General features: G+C 44.6%; 1 protein-coding gene across 1 annotated transcript in view; it reads left to right on the top strand.

Annotated features, from left to right (window-relative positions):
• The window catches only part of LOC107381543 (FERM domain-containing protein 5), a 93,019-nt gene that overhangs the window by 1,424 nt on the left and 75,292 nt on the right, over positions 1-16,303 (top strand). The window lies entirely within an intron of this gene.

The raw sequence follows: 16,303 nt of genomic DNA, 5'->3' as shown, positions 1-16,303 counted from the left end.
AAGGTCAACTGAGGGTGAACCGCCAGACGTGACGGTGACGCTGAGCACAGCTCCGGGACTGGGTCTGTAGAGGTAAACACTGGTGAGGGGTTGGGCAGAGAAACAGAACTAGGACTCAGTCTCTGTGGTTCTTCCTGTGGGCAGAAATCCTGGAGCTTGGGAGGGCAGGCAGGACTGGGGTGAGCAGCATCTGTGGTTATCCGAAATCCAATGGGGGTGAGCAGTGGGAGAGCGGGTCGGTCCAGGCGTGGAGGGAGATCTGACTCGAAGGTGATGTCCAGGTTATAGCAGAGGTGGTCTGAGGCGAGAGTTCCTGGCGAGGACAAGGCGGAGTAAATTCAACAGCGATTACTAAAGTGGGCACAAAAACAAGGACTATGGCTATCGTTATCTCAAGTTGGCGAGAGCTACCCAAAGTGAGTAATCATCCTGCGAAGTGAAGTGATCTCTCATCTCCTTATAAACGCTGGACCGCTTGATTAGGAACAGCCTGCAGCTGACCGCTCTCCGGAACCGCCCACCTGCAGAGACTTGAGGCATACTGAACAGAATGGTGCTGACTCACCCCAGATCCTGACACTATTTGGCAACCTTCATCACTTTTAAATTGGAAATTGCCTAAAAATGATCAGGTGTTTAAATTCACAGAATTTTAGCTCATCTAAATATTAAATCTAAATCTAAAAGTAAAATCTGAATCCAAATGTTAAATCACATTTGAAATGTTATATCTTAGTCTACAAGTTAAATCTAAATTTTAAATCTTGGTCTAAAAGTCATCGTCATCGTCTTCCTCTGCTTATCCGGGTCCGGATCGCAGGGGCAGCATCCCAACTAGGGAGCTCCAGACCGTCCTCTCCCCGGCCTTCTCCACCAGCTCCTCCGGCAGGACCCCAAGGCGTTCCCGGACCAGATTGGAGATGTAACCTCTCCAACGTGTCCTGGGTCGACCTGGGGGCCTCCTGCCGGCAGGACATGCCCGAAACACCTCCCCAGGGAGGCGTCCAGGAGGCGTCCTGACCAGATGCCCAAACCACCTCAACTGACTCCTTTCGATCCGGAGGAGCAGCGGTTCTACTCCGAGTCCCTCCCGAATGTCCGAGCTCCTCACCCTATCTCTAAGGCTGAGCCCGGCCACCCTACGGAGGAAACTCATTTCGGCCGCTTGTATCCGCGATCTCGTTCTTTCGGTCATTACCCAAAGCTCATGACCATAGGTGAGGATTGGGACGTAGATCGACCGGTAAATCGAGAGCCTGGCTTTCTGGCTCAGCTCCCTCTTCACCACGACAGATCGGCTCAGCGCCCGCATCACTGCAGACGCCGAACCAATCCGCCTGTCGATCTCCCGATCCCTCCTACCCTCACTCGTGAACAAGACCCCGAGATACTTAAACTCCTCCACTTGAGGTAGGACCTCTCCCCCGACCCAGAGTTGGCAAGCCACCCTTTTCCGGTCTAAAAGAAAAAAGTTAAATCTAAATATTGAATCTAAGTCTAAAAGTTTAATAATTCTAAATGTGACGTTAAAATCTAAATGTCTACAAGTTAAATCAAAATTTTAATTCTTGGTCTAAAAGTCTAAATGTTAAATCTAAATGTTGAATCTAAGTCTAAAAGTTTAATAGGTCTAAATAAATTGAAATCTAAACGTTAAGTGTGGACTAAATATATAAATAAAAATACTAAATATTTTGCACAAACAACTGACACAAGGTATCTTGCATGCACATTTCATTTAGAGCAACGTAAAATTCAAATTTTTGATTAAAACTCGACAAAATTATATTTTCAGACCTAACAAAGAATTTATACGGTTGCTGGAGGTTTGACTGACGGACGTTGCTTCAGCTGCTGCTCACCGTGACGTAGGTGCGACCTTTTGAAGCAGAATGATTGAATTCTCTGCTCTTTTTTTAGCTAAACTAGTTCGTCCTGGTTGTATTTCTTGCAGAAACAGTAGCAGTAAAGGACAGAATCCCACTTGTTGTTGTTCCTCAGGCTGTTTGTTTGGTGTAGATAGGATCATTTATGGGGGTCCGTTTTGGTGCAGTAGGTTTGTTGCATCCAGAATGGTCTCTGAAGCTAATCCTCATATTGACATGAATGAAACTTCGAGAGGACCAGAGACATTCAGCACACATCTGTTTGTGAGAAGAGAAGCGTTGGACGTTAAAGGTTGTGATTAATGCTTCTTAGGAAAACAAGTGGATGAGCGTCTTTTGTGCGACTGCTGATTACCGCCGGAGCTGCCTTTGATGCTCGCTACCTGAAGGGATTCCACCGCCGGCCGCCGAATTCGAGCTGACAGCACTTTAAGGCCATCAACACCTGCAAACCTCTAGGAAATGATGGCAAAGGCAAATTATCCCACATCTGACAGTTTATGGGAAAAGAACAATTTTAGATCTTTTTGTCCTGATGATAATAACGTCAGCAAACAAGTGGTAGGGCAGATGATTGTTCTTTTTTTAACCGTGTTTAATTGTTTCCTGGCTAAATGAACTTCTTCTGTTGAGTGGCCAGGCTCAGACTTGAGGAGATATGGTGAGGAGCTCCAGAGGAAACTTGGAGGGGAGCCACTGCTCCTCCACATGTCCCCCTTGATCACCATCCGGTTGGACGTTTTCCTGGCATGACCGAGGACAGGGCCTGCTAGCAAGACGCAGAACTTGCTGGAGACATTAGATGTCCTCTCTGGCCTGGGAATGCTTGAGAATCTCCCAGAGGCACCTGCATGTCACTGGGAAGTGGGATGTCTGGGCTTTCTTTTAAGCCGGGCGGCCACTGTGCGACTTTTCCACTCGTAGCGTTCAGCTTCAGCTCAAACTGTACGACTTCCTCGCAGGGCAGATCTCACGAGTCATGCGCTCACACTGTACGACCCAGTTCTCGGATGCGACCTGACTGCTCACACTGTACGTCTGGTAGCAACACGTCGGCCCTAAAAATATGCTAAAAATAGCAGTTTTTACTCAACACGTCAGACTTTTTTGTCTTGTTTTGCTTGTTGTCCTTCGGGAGTGCTGCAGGAGGACACACAGGGATTTATGGGGGTTGGATGAGGAAAACGAAATAAAGAAAGTAAATCTGTGTTTTGTGATCAGTTTAATTTGACACGAACACGACAAACACGCTTTCTTGACAATCTTTGTGAGTAGAGTGTACGCCCGGCTTTACCTGGACAACCCAAGAAAAGGCCCCTCCTCATTCCTTCCTGTTACCTGTACCTTGAGTATAATTTGCTGATGAAGTGGGTTCAGCCCAGACACCACACCTGTTATGTTTTTGGTCCTAGACGGATGCTGATCCTCCTCTTTAATGAAACTGAAAGCACTCAAAAGGCAAGAATTAATGAAACAAGCTGTTATTTTACATGAGAGTTTATTTATGAAGCAGAGGAAACCAATCAAATCATGCCTTAGTTACTTGCAGGCATCTGAACTATCCAACATGACATTCAGGGTCTGCCTCAAGTTTTCACCTTCTCTGAGGACATTTCAGTGACAACATTGTGCGCACATTAAAAATGGGAGCGGATGGTTCTGGTCTTTTCCTGAAGCCCTGAGGGATGTGGCCCAGAAAGAAGGGGCCTCAACGGGCTCGGTGGCACTCTCCATTTAGCTCAATTAGCCTACAACTCAACCTGCAGTTAACACGGAAAAGGATTCATCTGGGAATGGCGGTCGTTCTGACCTCCCTATAGGAAAAAATACCTCCATGTGATGACGAGAGTTGGATGACAAGGAGTCAGGCAAAGGTGAAAAACTAAACTCTGCTGTTTTTTTAATTATTATAATTTTATTTTTTATTACAAATTTGGTGGGATGTGGTAGCCTGGCCTGCCAGAGTCCTCCTCTGTTTAATTCTGCACAGAGAAAGGGTCTGGAAACTCTCCTGTTCAAATAACCCCGCCCCGTGCTAATTCTAACCGATCCAATCAGCGCTGGGTAGCGTACGTCACACACCGCAACGCCGAGTTTGGCATCAACATGGCGACTGAAGCGGAGTTCGCTCTTTCCTCTGGTCTAAATGACTTGGACACGTCTTTAAAACAACAAGTAGAAGCGCTAAAAGCCTTCCAAAGAAAGATGTTTGCGCTGTCGCCAGACGCCATTTTTGACTACAGCTAAAAAACTACAGCGTCACAGAAATCATGCACAGCGACGCTCAGTTTCTCCTAAACAACGGAGACAGCGGCGGAGTTTGCTGCGGTTCTTCCCTCTGTTCTAAATGACTTGAATGTCTTTGAAACCACAACAAGTACTAAAAGCCTTTCTTCTGGGAAAAAAAAGATGTTTGCGCCATGGCAGACATCTTTTTTAACTACAGCATTGCGCGGTACAGTCGGCATTTCCGTCTTTTTTCTGATTGGTTATTTTTTAGCTGCCTAGTCCCGCCCCTCAAGTGCCTCTCTGCCTGTGAGTAACTACGCATTATTTTAGAAAAACGATTATTTTTGTCTTCTTCCACGATACATGGTGGACTGCCTCATTGACTGGCATCCATAGCTGTCCAATCACAGCGCTCTATCATGGATGGGCGGGATGTTACTGCGACTGAGAGAAACCAAGGTGGTGTCAGCTTGTTGAAAACGACTTTGGCATCAACTTTGGATTATTTTGATGGGTTTTTCTTTGAGTCAAGAGCAGACAGAGGTACTTAAGTCCTTAATTTAGAAAAAGGATGTATTAGCATCTTCCTGACTGATACTCGTCCGTAGTGGTCGGTACGTCACGTTGTTTGTTTGTCATCCAACAGCATGGAGAGACAGTTTGAGAGACAACCAGAGATATCGCCCCACGACTGAGCCAAGGCAAGCAGCTTGGTGTGTACATTTCAAACACAGAGGCAATTCAAAGTGCTTTACAGAAAAGCAAGAGCAGCAAACACCGTGAGTCAAACAAAGAAATGTTTTTATGTCAGATTTACCAAACATATAAAAGGCATAGTTAAAAGGTTACAGGGCAGAATGTGCAGCATACATTTATGTAAAGGCTAATGAATACATGAAGGGTTTTAATTTTGATTCAAAAGTCGAGCCGTCAGTGGGCCGAGGTCACACCAAACGTTCACACGGGCTGCATGGTGGCGCAGTTGTTAGCACTGTTGCCTTGCAACAATCAACATATACATATATGGACAATGGGTTTCCATAGACTCCAATAACACGTTGTTGAGGGGAAATGGGAGGTGGCCACCACCGCCATTTTGACCGTGTCACAGGTTCCGTCAAGCCCAGACAATTCCACAAAAGGGAAGAGAGGTGGAGCTGAGGGTGGGGCTGTAAGGCTGGGATCAACTGACGACACCCGGTCGAACTAGCTACAAGCTAACCTGAAGCTAACCCAAAGCTAACGCGGAGGTGGGAGCTAAGCTAACGGAGGTAGCAACCTAGCTACAACCGGAGTTAACTGTGCACAACACCAGAGCTTCTGAGTCAGAGATACGCCGGGCTGACCGCTGGGTAAAACCGGGTGGAACACAGAGGTCTCCGAGAGCTCCACAAGCCGGCAGCCACACAGCAGACAAGCGCCACTGCGATCTGAGATGCGCAGAGCTGCCGCTGGGGAGAACCGGGTGGAAAGGTTTCCATCCCAGAGCTCCACAAGCCGGCAGCCTGCGCAGCAGTCAGAAGCCGCAATCAGACAGAGATGCGCCGAGCTGCGGGGAGGGGAGAAACGGGAGGAAAACATCGCTCTCCCGAGAGCTCCACAAGCCGATAGTGGGAACCCAGCTCCACCAACATGTTATATTTCAACCCATTTTCTAAAGTGCAGCATTATGTTAAATGCACTGGGCTTTACCCTATTACATTTAAATTTCATGGTTAAACAGTACATGTTAAAATCTAAGCTCAGCTCGGCAGTGACCTAAAATACATAAATATAATTTTACTTACCAAAAAAAATGAAGTGGAGACTCCTTGGACGCTCTATTAGGGCAATTAATGCCACATCAAGTCATTTTGTCCAACAATTGCACAAATAATATCCAAAAAGAATACACACAAGCTACAACTAATGGCCTAAGTTGAGAGACTGAAAACGACCGAACAGTTTCCAGGCCAGACCGAGGCTCTACTGAGGCCTTTCCACGGAGCTAGCTCTGTGGTCACGTGGGTCTGATGCTCATTAATTATACAGAATTTTAGGCTTTTAATACACTTAAACAGAAGAGTGAGAAAAAAATCACCCCCCTCAGAGTTGTCATGAGTGTAAACTAGATCATTTAAACCAAAAACATGTTTTGGTACCAGGCTGTAAATATGTTTATTTCTGCTGTGAAATTGGTAATTTTAACATGGGAGCCAGTGAGGATTTGCTCGCTTCTGACACCAGCCCCTAGTGGATGAGGGTGGTACTGCATTTTATTTCATTTCCGCATTTACTTCAATTTTTGACCCGCATTGTGGGGGCTTGCTCGCAGCACGAAGGTTGCAGGTTCGAAACTCGGCTGCGGCCTTTCTGCGTGGAGTTGTGTGTTCTCCCCATGCATGCGTGGGTTTCCTCCGGGTACTCCGGTTTCCCCAACAGATCACAACATGCCCTATAGGTTATAAATTGTAAGTCGCTTTGGATAAAAGCGTCTGCCAAATAAATAAACATAAACATATAAAGGATGGCTTGCCAGGCTGTCATGAACCAGAGAATCAGTCATAAAGTGTTCCCTTTAGCTTTGCTGCTCTGCCTTGTGTTAGATCTCTGAGCTGAAGCTTTTCCTGATGAATTCACAACTGACCTTCTGGTTTTACACACGCCTGCTGAGAAATGATATTTGTGCCTGAAATGAGGCTCAAAGCTGAGCGAACAGAGCTGTTGCTGTGAGAGCGCGGCGTTTCTGAAATGAGCTACCTGCAAAGGTCATGTCAGCAGGTCAGTCGTCTGATTTCAGAGCACTCTTTGTAACCTTCATGTTGGATGTTTAAGTTACGTCACACATTTGGGTTTATTTTGTTATTTGTTTGTGATGTTTTCCTTTGATTTCATCAGCTTCTCGGTCAACACCTGCCCTGCTTCAGCCAATCAGATCAGCCTCCCAGGGTCTAAGCCCTTTGCTTTAGGCGGGGCCTCACCTCCACCTTGCATGACACCAACCTTTCGCTGCGTTACTGAGACAGTCACTACATGGAGCTGCTTGGTTTTAGGATGCTTCTCTGAAAAAAAGAAAAAAAAAAAGAACAAATCAAAGTCGACTTGAACCATTTACTGATTCACAGTCATGTGATCAATAACAGGACGGTTTCTCGGTGCAGCACACGACTCGTTTAAAGCTTCATCAGTGTTGGTCAGTGTTTAACGGTATAAACTGCATGAATTCATGCTGTTTCAAGTTGGCTTCATATACTAAACGCAGAACTGTGATGGATCCTCGTGTTTGTCTTGATGAGTTACCTAAATGCACATTTAGGTTTATTTTACATTAAATATTAATTCACTGAATAGAAATATGGATTCATGTTTTATTGGTTGTCTCCAGGTTAACGTTGTTAAAGACTCGCAGTTATAGGATCTTTTTATTCACGCTGAATTAGATTTATGTTGTTTTTCACCACAAAACTTAGATTTAGTTAGATTTTAAGAGGCTTTTATGCATTAATGCAGCTTTTACCAGTAGAGGATGCGTGCTGGCTAAACACAGAATTTTGGTATTCTGAAGTGCATCGAATCACTTTTTTATCTGATCAAACATCACCTGAAAGCCAGAGGATGTTCTGTAAAGCTTTCCTATCATTTATATTCACATCGTGGACCAAAAGATGCTGATCAGAGACCAAGGGCACCCCCAAGGGGTGGCCAGGGGTGGCCATGGCCACCTCTAGAAAATTGCTGGCCCCCCAGGAAAAGCCAGTGTTAATAAATCATATTAATGTTCAGTCAAACCATGTATTTATCTTGTTTATTCAACACATGATTGTAAAACAAAATAAAAAATAATGCAATTAATGAGTAAAGAAATAATCAGAATTTTTGAAATAAATACATGTTTCTGCTGCTAACCATTTTGAAGTTTTTATCTCCGTAGTTTTTTGTGAACACAGCTACAAAGGTGACTTATCCTTAAAAATAATTTTTTTAATACAAATTGAGATAACAGTAGAAATAACTGAAATGTATTTTTCTGAAACGTTCGTCGTCGTCGTCTTCCTCCGCTTATCCGGGTCCGGGTCGCGGGGGCAGCATCCCAACTAGGGAGCTCCAGACCGTCCTCTCCCCGGCCACCTCCACCAGCTCCTCCGGCAGGACCCCAAGGCGTTCCCGGACCAGATTGGAGATGTAACCTCTCCAACGTGTCCTGGGTCGACCTGGGGGCCTCCTGCCGGCAGGACATGCCCGAAACACCTCCCCAGGGAGGCGTCCAGGAGGCATCCTGACCAGATGCCCAAACCACCTCAACTGACTCCTTTCGATCCGGAGGAGCAGCGGTTCTACTCCGAGTCCCTCCCGAATGTCCGAGCTCCTCACCCTATCTCTAAGGCTGAGCCCGGCCACCCTACAGAGGAAACTCATTCCGGCCGCTTGTATCCGCGATCTCGTTCTTTCAGTCATTACCCAAAGCTCATGACCATAGGTGAGGATTGGGACGTAGATCGACCGGTAAATCGAGAGCCTGGCTTTCTGGCTCAGCTCCCTCTTCACCACGACAGATCCGCTCAGCGCCCGCATCACTGCAGACGCCGACCCAATCCGCCTGTCGATCTCCCGATCCCTCGTACCCTCACTCGTGAACAAGACCCCGAGATACTTAAACTCCTCCACTTGAGGTAGGACCTCTCTCTGAAATGTTTGTGTTTGTAAAATTTAAATTAAATGTTTTGGATACTTATTATTTTATTTTATTATTTTATAAAAATAAATAAAGGAGCAATGCAATACATCGCCACAGGTTAAACTCTCCCAGAGTCATCATAAGGACCAGCTTGGTGTGCCACCCCAAAAATGTATTCGGCCCCATCTGGCCACCCCTATGAAATTTTTCTGGAGGCGCCCCTGTCAGAGACTGAGAACATACCGACTGATAGAATCTCAGTCATGCAAACAGACGCGTTTCATCTCGGTGAGTGAGTGGCTTAGTCACCTGGCACCGACGCGGTTATTCATTTCTCACTAATAAAATTAAGGCCTCTCCTCTATGAAGCCGAACACAGAACTTGGATGGAGCTGGTCTCATTTGCAGATGCGAATGCATTATTGAAATGGGTTGCTCTCGTCTCTAAAGTAGCCTCTCTGCTCCCATAATGCTTCTCTCTTGGCGTGCACTCATGGCGTGCAAGGATCTGTGTTACAGTATAAAAACACTGAAATGGTTTATCTGTCTGAGGGTCAGTAAAGGTGAAGCTATTGTTTTAAGTGATGTAAGGTGGCTTCTTCCGTCTACTGAATCTGTTTTTGTTTTCGGACCAAAATAGGGAAAACTACTTGGCTGCAAAAAAAAAAAAAGAGAGATTTTTTTTCCATGGCTCAGTGGAGCCGTACCTACAGTAGATGCATTAACGGTGTCATGAGCCGGGGTGAGTACTCCTGTTCTCTTAACCATCTGTGAGTCTCTTGCCAGGAGAGGGAGTGGCCCAGCTGTTCCTGATCAGCAATCAGCGGGGTGCCTTCCTATTTAAGGTGGATGGTGGACACACTTCGACGCCGGAAGATTGCCTCAGTTTTGGTAGTAACCAGCCACTCGTGTTACCTCTAGTGTTCTTATGATAAATGTTATTCGTAGTGTTTGCTCTTATATTGGATTTACCCTTCCTCAGGATTCCTGTCGACCTCCTTGGATACTGACCTCTAACATTACAAACGGCTGCAACTGATTCTTGTGATGAGGCTAATTTCAGTTTTAACGCTTGATAATCAGCTGAGGCTATAAAACTTTTCAAGAAGAAAAAAAGGAACACTATGAAAATAACACATATTTATTTTCAGTATTTATTTATCTGACGGGCCACTGGAGCCAGCTTGTGATTTGGATTTCGTATTTAGCATCACAGCATCTAAGAAAAGGCTCCCAGTCCGAGTTGAACAGCGTCTGAGTGCTCCAGCCTGGACTGGGATGCTGCAGACTAAATGGGCTCAATGATGCCCTCTCAGAGGAAACGTTAATTAGCCTCGCTCTGGTGACACGCTCATGGTGCTGCACGTAGCGCCTGGAGTGTAACGCTAAAGCAGCTAACTGGATGAAAGTCTAACACACAGAATCTGATTCCCACACTCACAAGCTCCTACGCGTCCGCAAGGGAACAGTCTGCCAACTGGTCTTTAGTGGAAGACCAGTAGACCTCTAACCAGTCATCTGGAACAAAAGTGCAGAAGGATGGGCTTTAAACAGAGCCGAGTCAGCATGAATTATATCTAAATCCACAATGGCTGGGATCTCAAGGCTTTGTGTTAGTAACCAGCAATTATATCCTTCCATCCTTCCCCTTCGCTTATCCGGAGTCGGGTCACGTGGGCACCAGACCCAGACTTCCCTCTCCCCAGCCACTTGGGCCAGCCCCTCTGTGGGCAATCCCAAGGTGTTCCCAGACCAGACCAGAACCATGGTCCCTCCAGCGTGTCCTGGGCCATCCTATAGGTCTCCTCATGATTGGACGTACCCGGAACATCTCACCAGGAGGCATCTAGTCACACAAATGGAAAGCATGTTCCCTCACTGTCGCACAGCCCCCCCACCTCTGGAGCCTGTAACCCTTCTGTCCCTGGTTCTGTTTAAGCTTTACAGTCATCATCATTCACGCATGTTTCCCATCCCACTTTAAAACCACATCCGTGTAAAAGTTCCCCTGGTTCATGCATCATTTGTCTGACCCTCCTGTTGTTAGCTAGTGGTTTTAGCTGCTGTGAGTTCCTGGTTCTCGTTATTGAAGATGTTTTGGGTTCACCTGCCTGTCTACTTGATCGTCCAACGATGCCTAAACCTGACCGACCCAGTCTGGTTGTGCAGCACCAGGCTAAAGACCAAAGGTGACAGATCATTTGCTGCTGTGGCCCCCAGACTCTGGACCTCTCTCCCCCTGAGCCTGAGATCAGTGGACTCAGTGGTCTCCTTTAAAAAGCAGCTGAAGACTCATTTGTTCAGGCTTTTGTATGACCTTCTTCACCTCTCTCTCTTTATTCTGCTCTTCCACCTTCCTCAGGATCCACTGATTTCCCTCTTTCCTGTTCACTCTCTCTCTTTCTTAACATTTTTAATCACAATTGTCTATTTTTGCTCATTTTAAATATATTTTTAACCATTTTCTAAATTATTTTTATACATTAACTTTTTGTTTTTGTGAAGCGCCTCGTGATTTTTATCTTGAGAGGTGCTATAGAAATGATTTCTTCTTCTTCTTCTTCTTCTCCTTCTTCTTCTTCTTCGGTTCATATTCTTCTTCTTCTTCTTCTCCTTCTTCTTCTTCTTCTTCTTCTTCTTCTAAGGTTCATATTCTTCTTCTTCTTCTTCTTCGGTTCATAGATACAAGTTTACTCTGATTACAACAGAAGAATTTCATCTTCTCTTGCATTTTTCTCCAACAATCACAACCCAGTGGGGTGTTAGCTTCTGGTTGGGTCGGAGGCCAAAAGGATTCTGCAGCAAACTTCATAATATTGCAGCTTTTAAATCATCAGGACTCCATTAGAGATTCAGTAGGAAGTATCAGTATGTTTTAACTTTTCATCATGAAAATCTTTTTTTAATTGTCGTCAAAGAAACCTGATAAACTGACCGACCAGAGTTAGTGAGAATAGCTAACACAGAAGATTCAGTCTCGGTTCTCTCTCTTTAGCTTGATTTCTCTTTTATCTTTCATGCCATTGCTCCCCCAAATCTTCAAAATCCTCTCTTTGTTCCTTCTCTCCTTCATTTCTCCTCTTCCTGTCCCCGCGTCTGTCCATCTCGTTGCTCAGCTTCAGTAAAACTCAGCAAATTAATGAGCTTTCTTTTCTGAGGGAATCTGATATGGACAGATGAAGACACAGAATACATGACATTGACGAAAGGATGCTATAAGCAGGAAGAAGAGACTGAGACTACAGCTAAGTCTGCATGTGTATGCTAGGATTGTAAATTTTAGGCATCACATTAATATTACAATTGTTTTAAATTAATGCATTCATCAATTTATTAGATTCCTTAATAAACAGAGATGAAAATAATTGAGAAACAGTTTTGATCAAATAAACTTCCTTCATAAATGAGCCATAGTGGAGTTTTTAGGTTTATTAAGTAGCTTCACCCACAGGAAAATAAAGATCTTAGTTAGAAGTTTAAGTGACGACAGATCAGCCTCCTGTTTTCGTAATTTAAACTCTAGAAGCTCATCCGTACGATGAAACTGTAACTTTGTTTATTTTTATTTAACCAGATGAGTCGATTGAGAACTCGTTCTCATTTAAAACAATGATCTGGCCAAGAGGCAGCAGCAACAGTCACATAGTTAGCTTTACACCAAAAACAAAAAACAAAAAATAAACAGATGAGATAAAACAGTTAGACAAAGGACTGTTCTCATATAAAATACGTACAAGAAATCCAAACAGACTTAAAACGGTCTTTAAGGACTCAGAAGCACTTTCATCAGGAACTATTGATCACAATGAAGTATTGAAGGTAGATAATGGAATGTAGGTAGTGAGATTTAATGATTTCTGCAGCTCATTCCAGTCGCTGGAAGCAGCAAACTGGAATGAGGAGCGGCCAAAGGAGGTGCGAGTTTTGGGAATAACCAGAGATTAAGTTACTGGAACGAAAATTGCGCTGGTTGTTGGAAGTGATGAGTAATGAGTGAAGATGTGGCGAGTTCTACCGATGATTGTTTTTTATTTGAACTGACACATATGCAACATCCTGCAGGAATGGAGTGCTGGCCTGTTAACGAGTGAGTACAGATGACAATGATGAGTAGTGAAAGGGGTACTAGCGATGACACGATTTCATGCATATAAAATGGTGTCATCCATGTACACACACACACACACACACACACACACACACACACACACACACACACACACACTTGGGTGATAAATGCTGAGAATCTGTTATGCTTTAAGACAAAAAAAATCATGACAAATGTTGAACTCAACATATTAACTCAAAGCATGATGCTGCAATAAAACTAGTTATTTTATGAAAAATAGTTAAAGGTGTGGTTCACTGAGAAACCATTTTTAATGATTATTTCTGATTATAACAGTGAGTTTTTCATGCAGGCTGAGCATGATAATAGTCTCCTACACCTATCTCCTGCATTAGCTTCTGATAGAAAACAGACGGTGAAACTCTAGGATCAGAAAATCCTGACAGATCTACGTCACACTGTCACTTAACCTTCATGGACTCACCCATCTAGACTCACGACGGGGAAGGCTGTTGTTGTTTTAGCGTCCAGGGAACAGCAGAGATCGTTTTGGCTAGTATAAGCTAACCGTTAGCGTTAGCACCTTCAGCAGAACTCCTTCAAACGTGTTATTTGTGGAGATAAAACATCAACGTTTGCAGAGCAAACAGTGGTAGAGCCGCGTTACTGTTATCCAGTCAGAGGAGAGATGTCAGGAAATAAGACTCAGCCTGCCATCTGAAGCTCAGCTGCGATGTGGGAAACTTTTAGGTCAGAGAAAAGGTGCACTGGTATATAAAAACATGTACATGCAGAAAAACCACAACCAGGCATCAAACCTGCAACCTTCTTACCGCAACTCGCTAGTTTCTCCAGTTTAACTAGACATGCTAAAATGAAAAAGGAGAATTTCTGCATTATGTGCCATGCTCTAAATTCCCTGTTTTGGCTTTTTTTGCATTTACTTCGTAGAGGAAACCCCATTAAGTAATTTCCTCATCATATTTTGCAGATTCAATTTTAATGTGGGGATCCGAGAAGCAGCCAGACTGTACCCGTCTAAACCAAACAACTCCACGGCGTGTGGAGCAGCAGGTTCAGCTTCGGGATCAAGCACGGTGGCTAGAGATGGTTCAAAAGTGGACGAGACTCCTCAGCCTCCATCTTTCTGCTTCTCTTTGTGTCAGTCTGTCAGGACTGACAGGGCTAGGGTGGAGGTACCGCATGCCGTGTCTTCCTAGCATCCACACCATGGCTCTGAAGATTAGCTAAACGCGCGTGCCTTGGTGGAATGAGACAGGCAGAGAGATCTTTCTTGACAGCTCACTTTCTTTTCAAGCTCACATTAATAACATAATTTGGTCAGCATACTTCCATCTACGTTCCATAAACCGTCTCCGTCCCTCACTGACCCCTCACACTGCCGCCATTCTCGTCCACAGCCTCGTCACCTCCCGTATCGATTATTGCAATTCACTTCTTTATGGTCTCCCAAATAAACTCCTTCATAAACTGCAACTGGTCCAGAATTCAGCAGCCCGTATAATCACCAGAACCCCTTCCTTTCACCACATCACCCCGGTTCTCCAGCAGCTTCACTGGCTCCCAGTTAAATTCAGGTCCATCTTCAAAATTCTCCTCCACACCTTCAAAGCAATCCACAACCTCTCTCCTCCATATATCTCAGACCTTATAAGTATTCACACCCCATCCCGTTTACTCAGATCTTCTTCTTCCATCCATCTTGCGGTTCCTTCTGCCCGTCTCGCTACCATGGGGAGCAGAGCTTTCAGCCGCTCTGCTCCCTGTCTCTGGAACTCACTTCCCCCAGACATCAGGAACATCGACAGTTTTACCCTTTTCCAATCAAAACTCAAAACACATATGTTTAAATCTGCCTACAACCTCTGATTTTATTGAACTGTTTCTCTCTTTGTTTTTTCTTGTTTGGGTTTTATTATTGTTTTATTGTATTTTATCACGTGTTTTCTCTAAAGTGACCTTGGGTGTTCTGAAAGGCGCTTTTAAATAAAATGTATTATTATTATTATTATTATTATTATTATTATTATCTTCTCACAACTAGAGTCTTCACAGCAGGGAGATCTACGAGGCTTAGAGATACCGGAGTGCAGTCTCTAATTCTTGCTCGAGTCTCGTCTCGTCTCAAATTCTCCTCTTTTATGTCAAAAGCCTGATGGGGAAAAGCAAGTGGTGGCATCATGGATGGGACTGTAAAGGAGGAGTGGATGCAGAGTGTACCTGTGTTTGGTTGTTGTGATTCCTACTCAAAGTATTTCCTCCTCGTTGCTGTTTAATCATCGCACTAATGATGCTCACAGCAGTGCTCCTGAATGTCCTTGTGTGTGTTGTCGCTTTGCCTTTCCTCTGCCAGTGCTCCAGGAAAAGCTCATCCCATTTTGAAGTTTGCCTGAATTCCTGCATTAACGAGAGAGGAGACCAAAAACGTAGCCGGTGTCGTGTGTCCACCGAGGTACGACAGCACTCTGAAACTTGGGTGCCTGCTGGCTCTGCAGAAACAGACAGCAGTATTCTATGAGTGTGTGTGCGTGTGTGTGCGCGTGTGTATAAGCTACTCTCGTGAGTCTGCATCTGTGCAAAATCCTTCCGGATGGAGGTATTATTCTGGGCTTTGTGGAGTGGTGATTTCACAGCATAAATATGACGGTAAAAACTCCAGGACTCTTACCTGGGAAGCATGCAGAGCCTGCTAATTACTATGCAGCACAGAGACTGAATGCTGAACGTTTGAGGGTCTGCAGAAGCCTTGAAATGTTAGAAATTACATCAAATCTTTCATTCAAACATTTTTATTTCATGCATTTTTGCACAAATATGTTTCAGCGTGGTTTTCTGTGGGACGTGAGCTTCAAACACAGGAACGTGACTGACTAGATGCCCAACACACGTGCTCTAATGAGTTTGTGATCCAGCACATGTAGCTGGTTTACCGTGTAATAATTAGGAGTGCTTTTCCCGTCTGTGTGCTGCGGTCTGTGGTGTGCCTGTTTGTGCTGTAGTTGTCTTGTTTGCCGTCCCTCGGGACGCCGCGGCTGCTTGTGCTGTTATGTGTGATGAAGGTGTGCTCGTCTTGCTGAGTCCACACAGACGGCGTACCGGGCAGCTTCCAGGATGTGGGCTCTGCAAAAGTCTGCATGGATTTGCTCCTCTGGTGTTGGTCAAACAACCAAAAACTCGTGTCTCAGTGATCTTTATTCTGAAGGGGGATCATTTATTTGTCTTCCTGTTTGGACTGAGTCTTCTCCTTTACATTATTTATTATTTAAATGAAGATTTCAATGTAATAAAGGACATTACTGTATCGTGTTTTCCTTCCTGGAGCTGCACGGTGGAGCAGTTGGTTGAATGATTATGTAGAATGGATAATCTACATACTAGGATATAACGCTGTTTGCTATCAGCTTTGTTAGATCCTGAGAATGATCAAGCATATTAGCATATGAA

Source organism: Nothobranchius furzeri, chromosome 9 (genome assembly GCF_043380555.1).
Source record: "Nothobranchius furzeri strain GRZ-AD chromosome 9, NfurGRZ-RIMD1, whole genome shotgun sequence".
Taxonomy (NCBI): domain Eukaryota; kingdom Metazoa; phylum Chordata; class Actinopteri; order Cyprinodontiformes; family Nothobranchiidae; genus Nothobranchius; species Nothobranchius furzeri.
The sequence above is the reverse complement of the archived record's forward strand: the minus strand, read 5'-3'. Positions and strand labels throughout refer to the sequence as shown.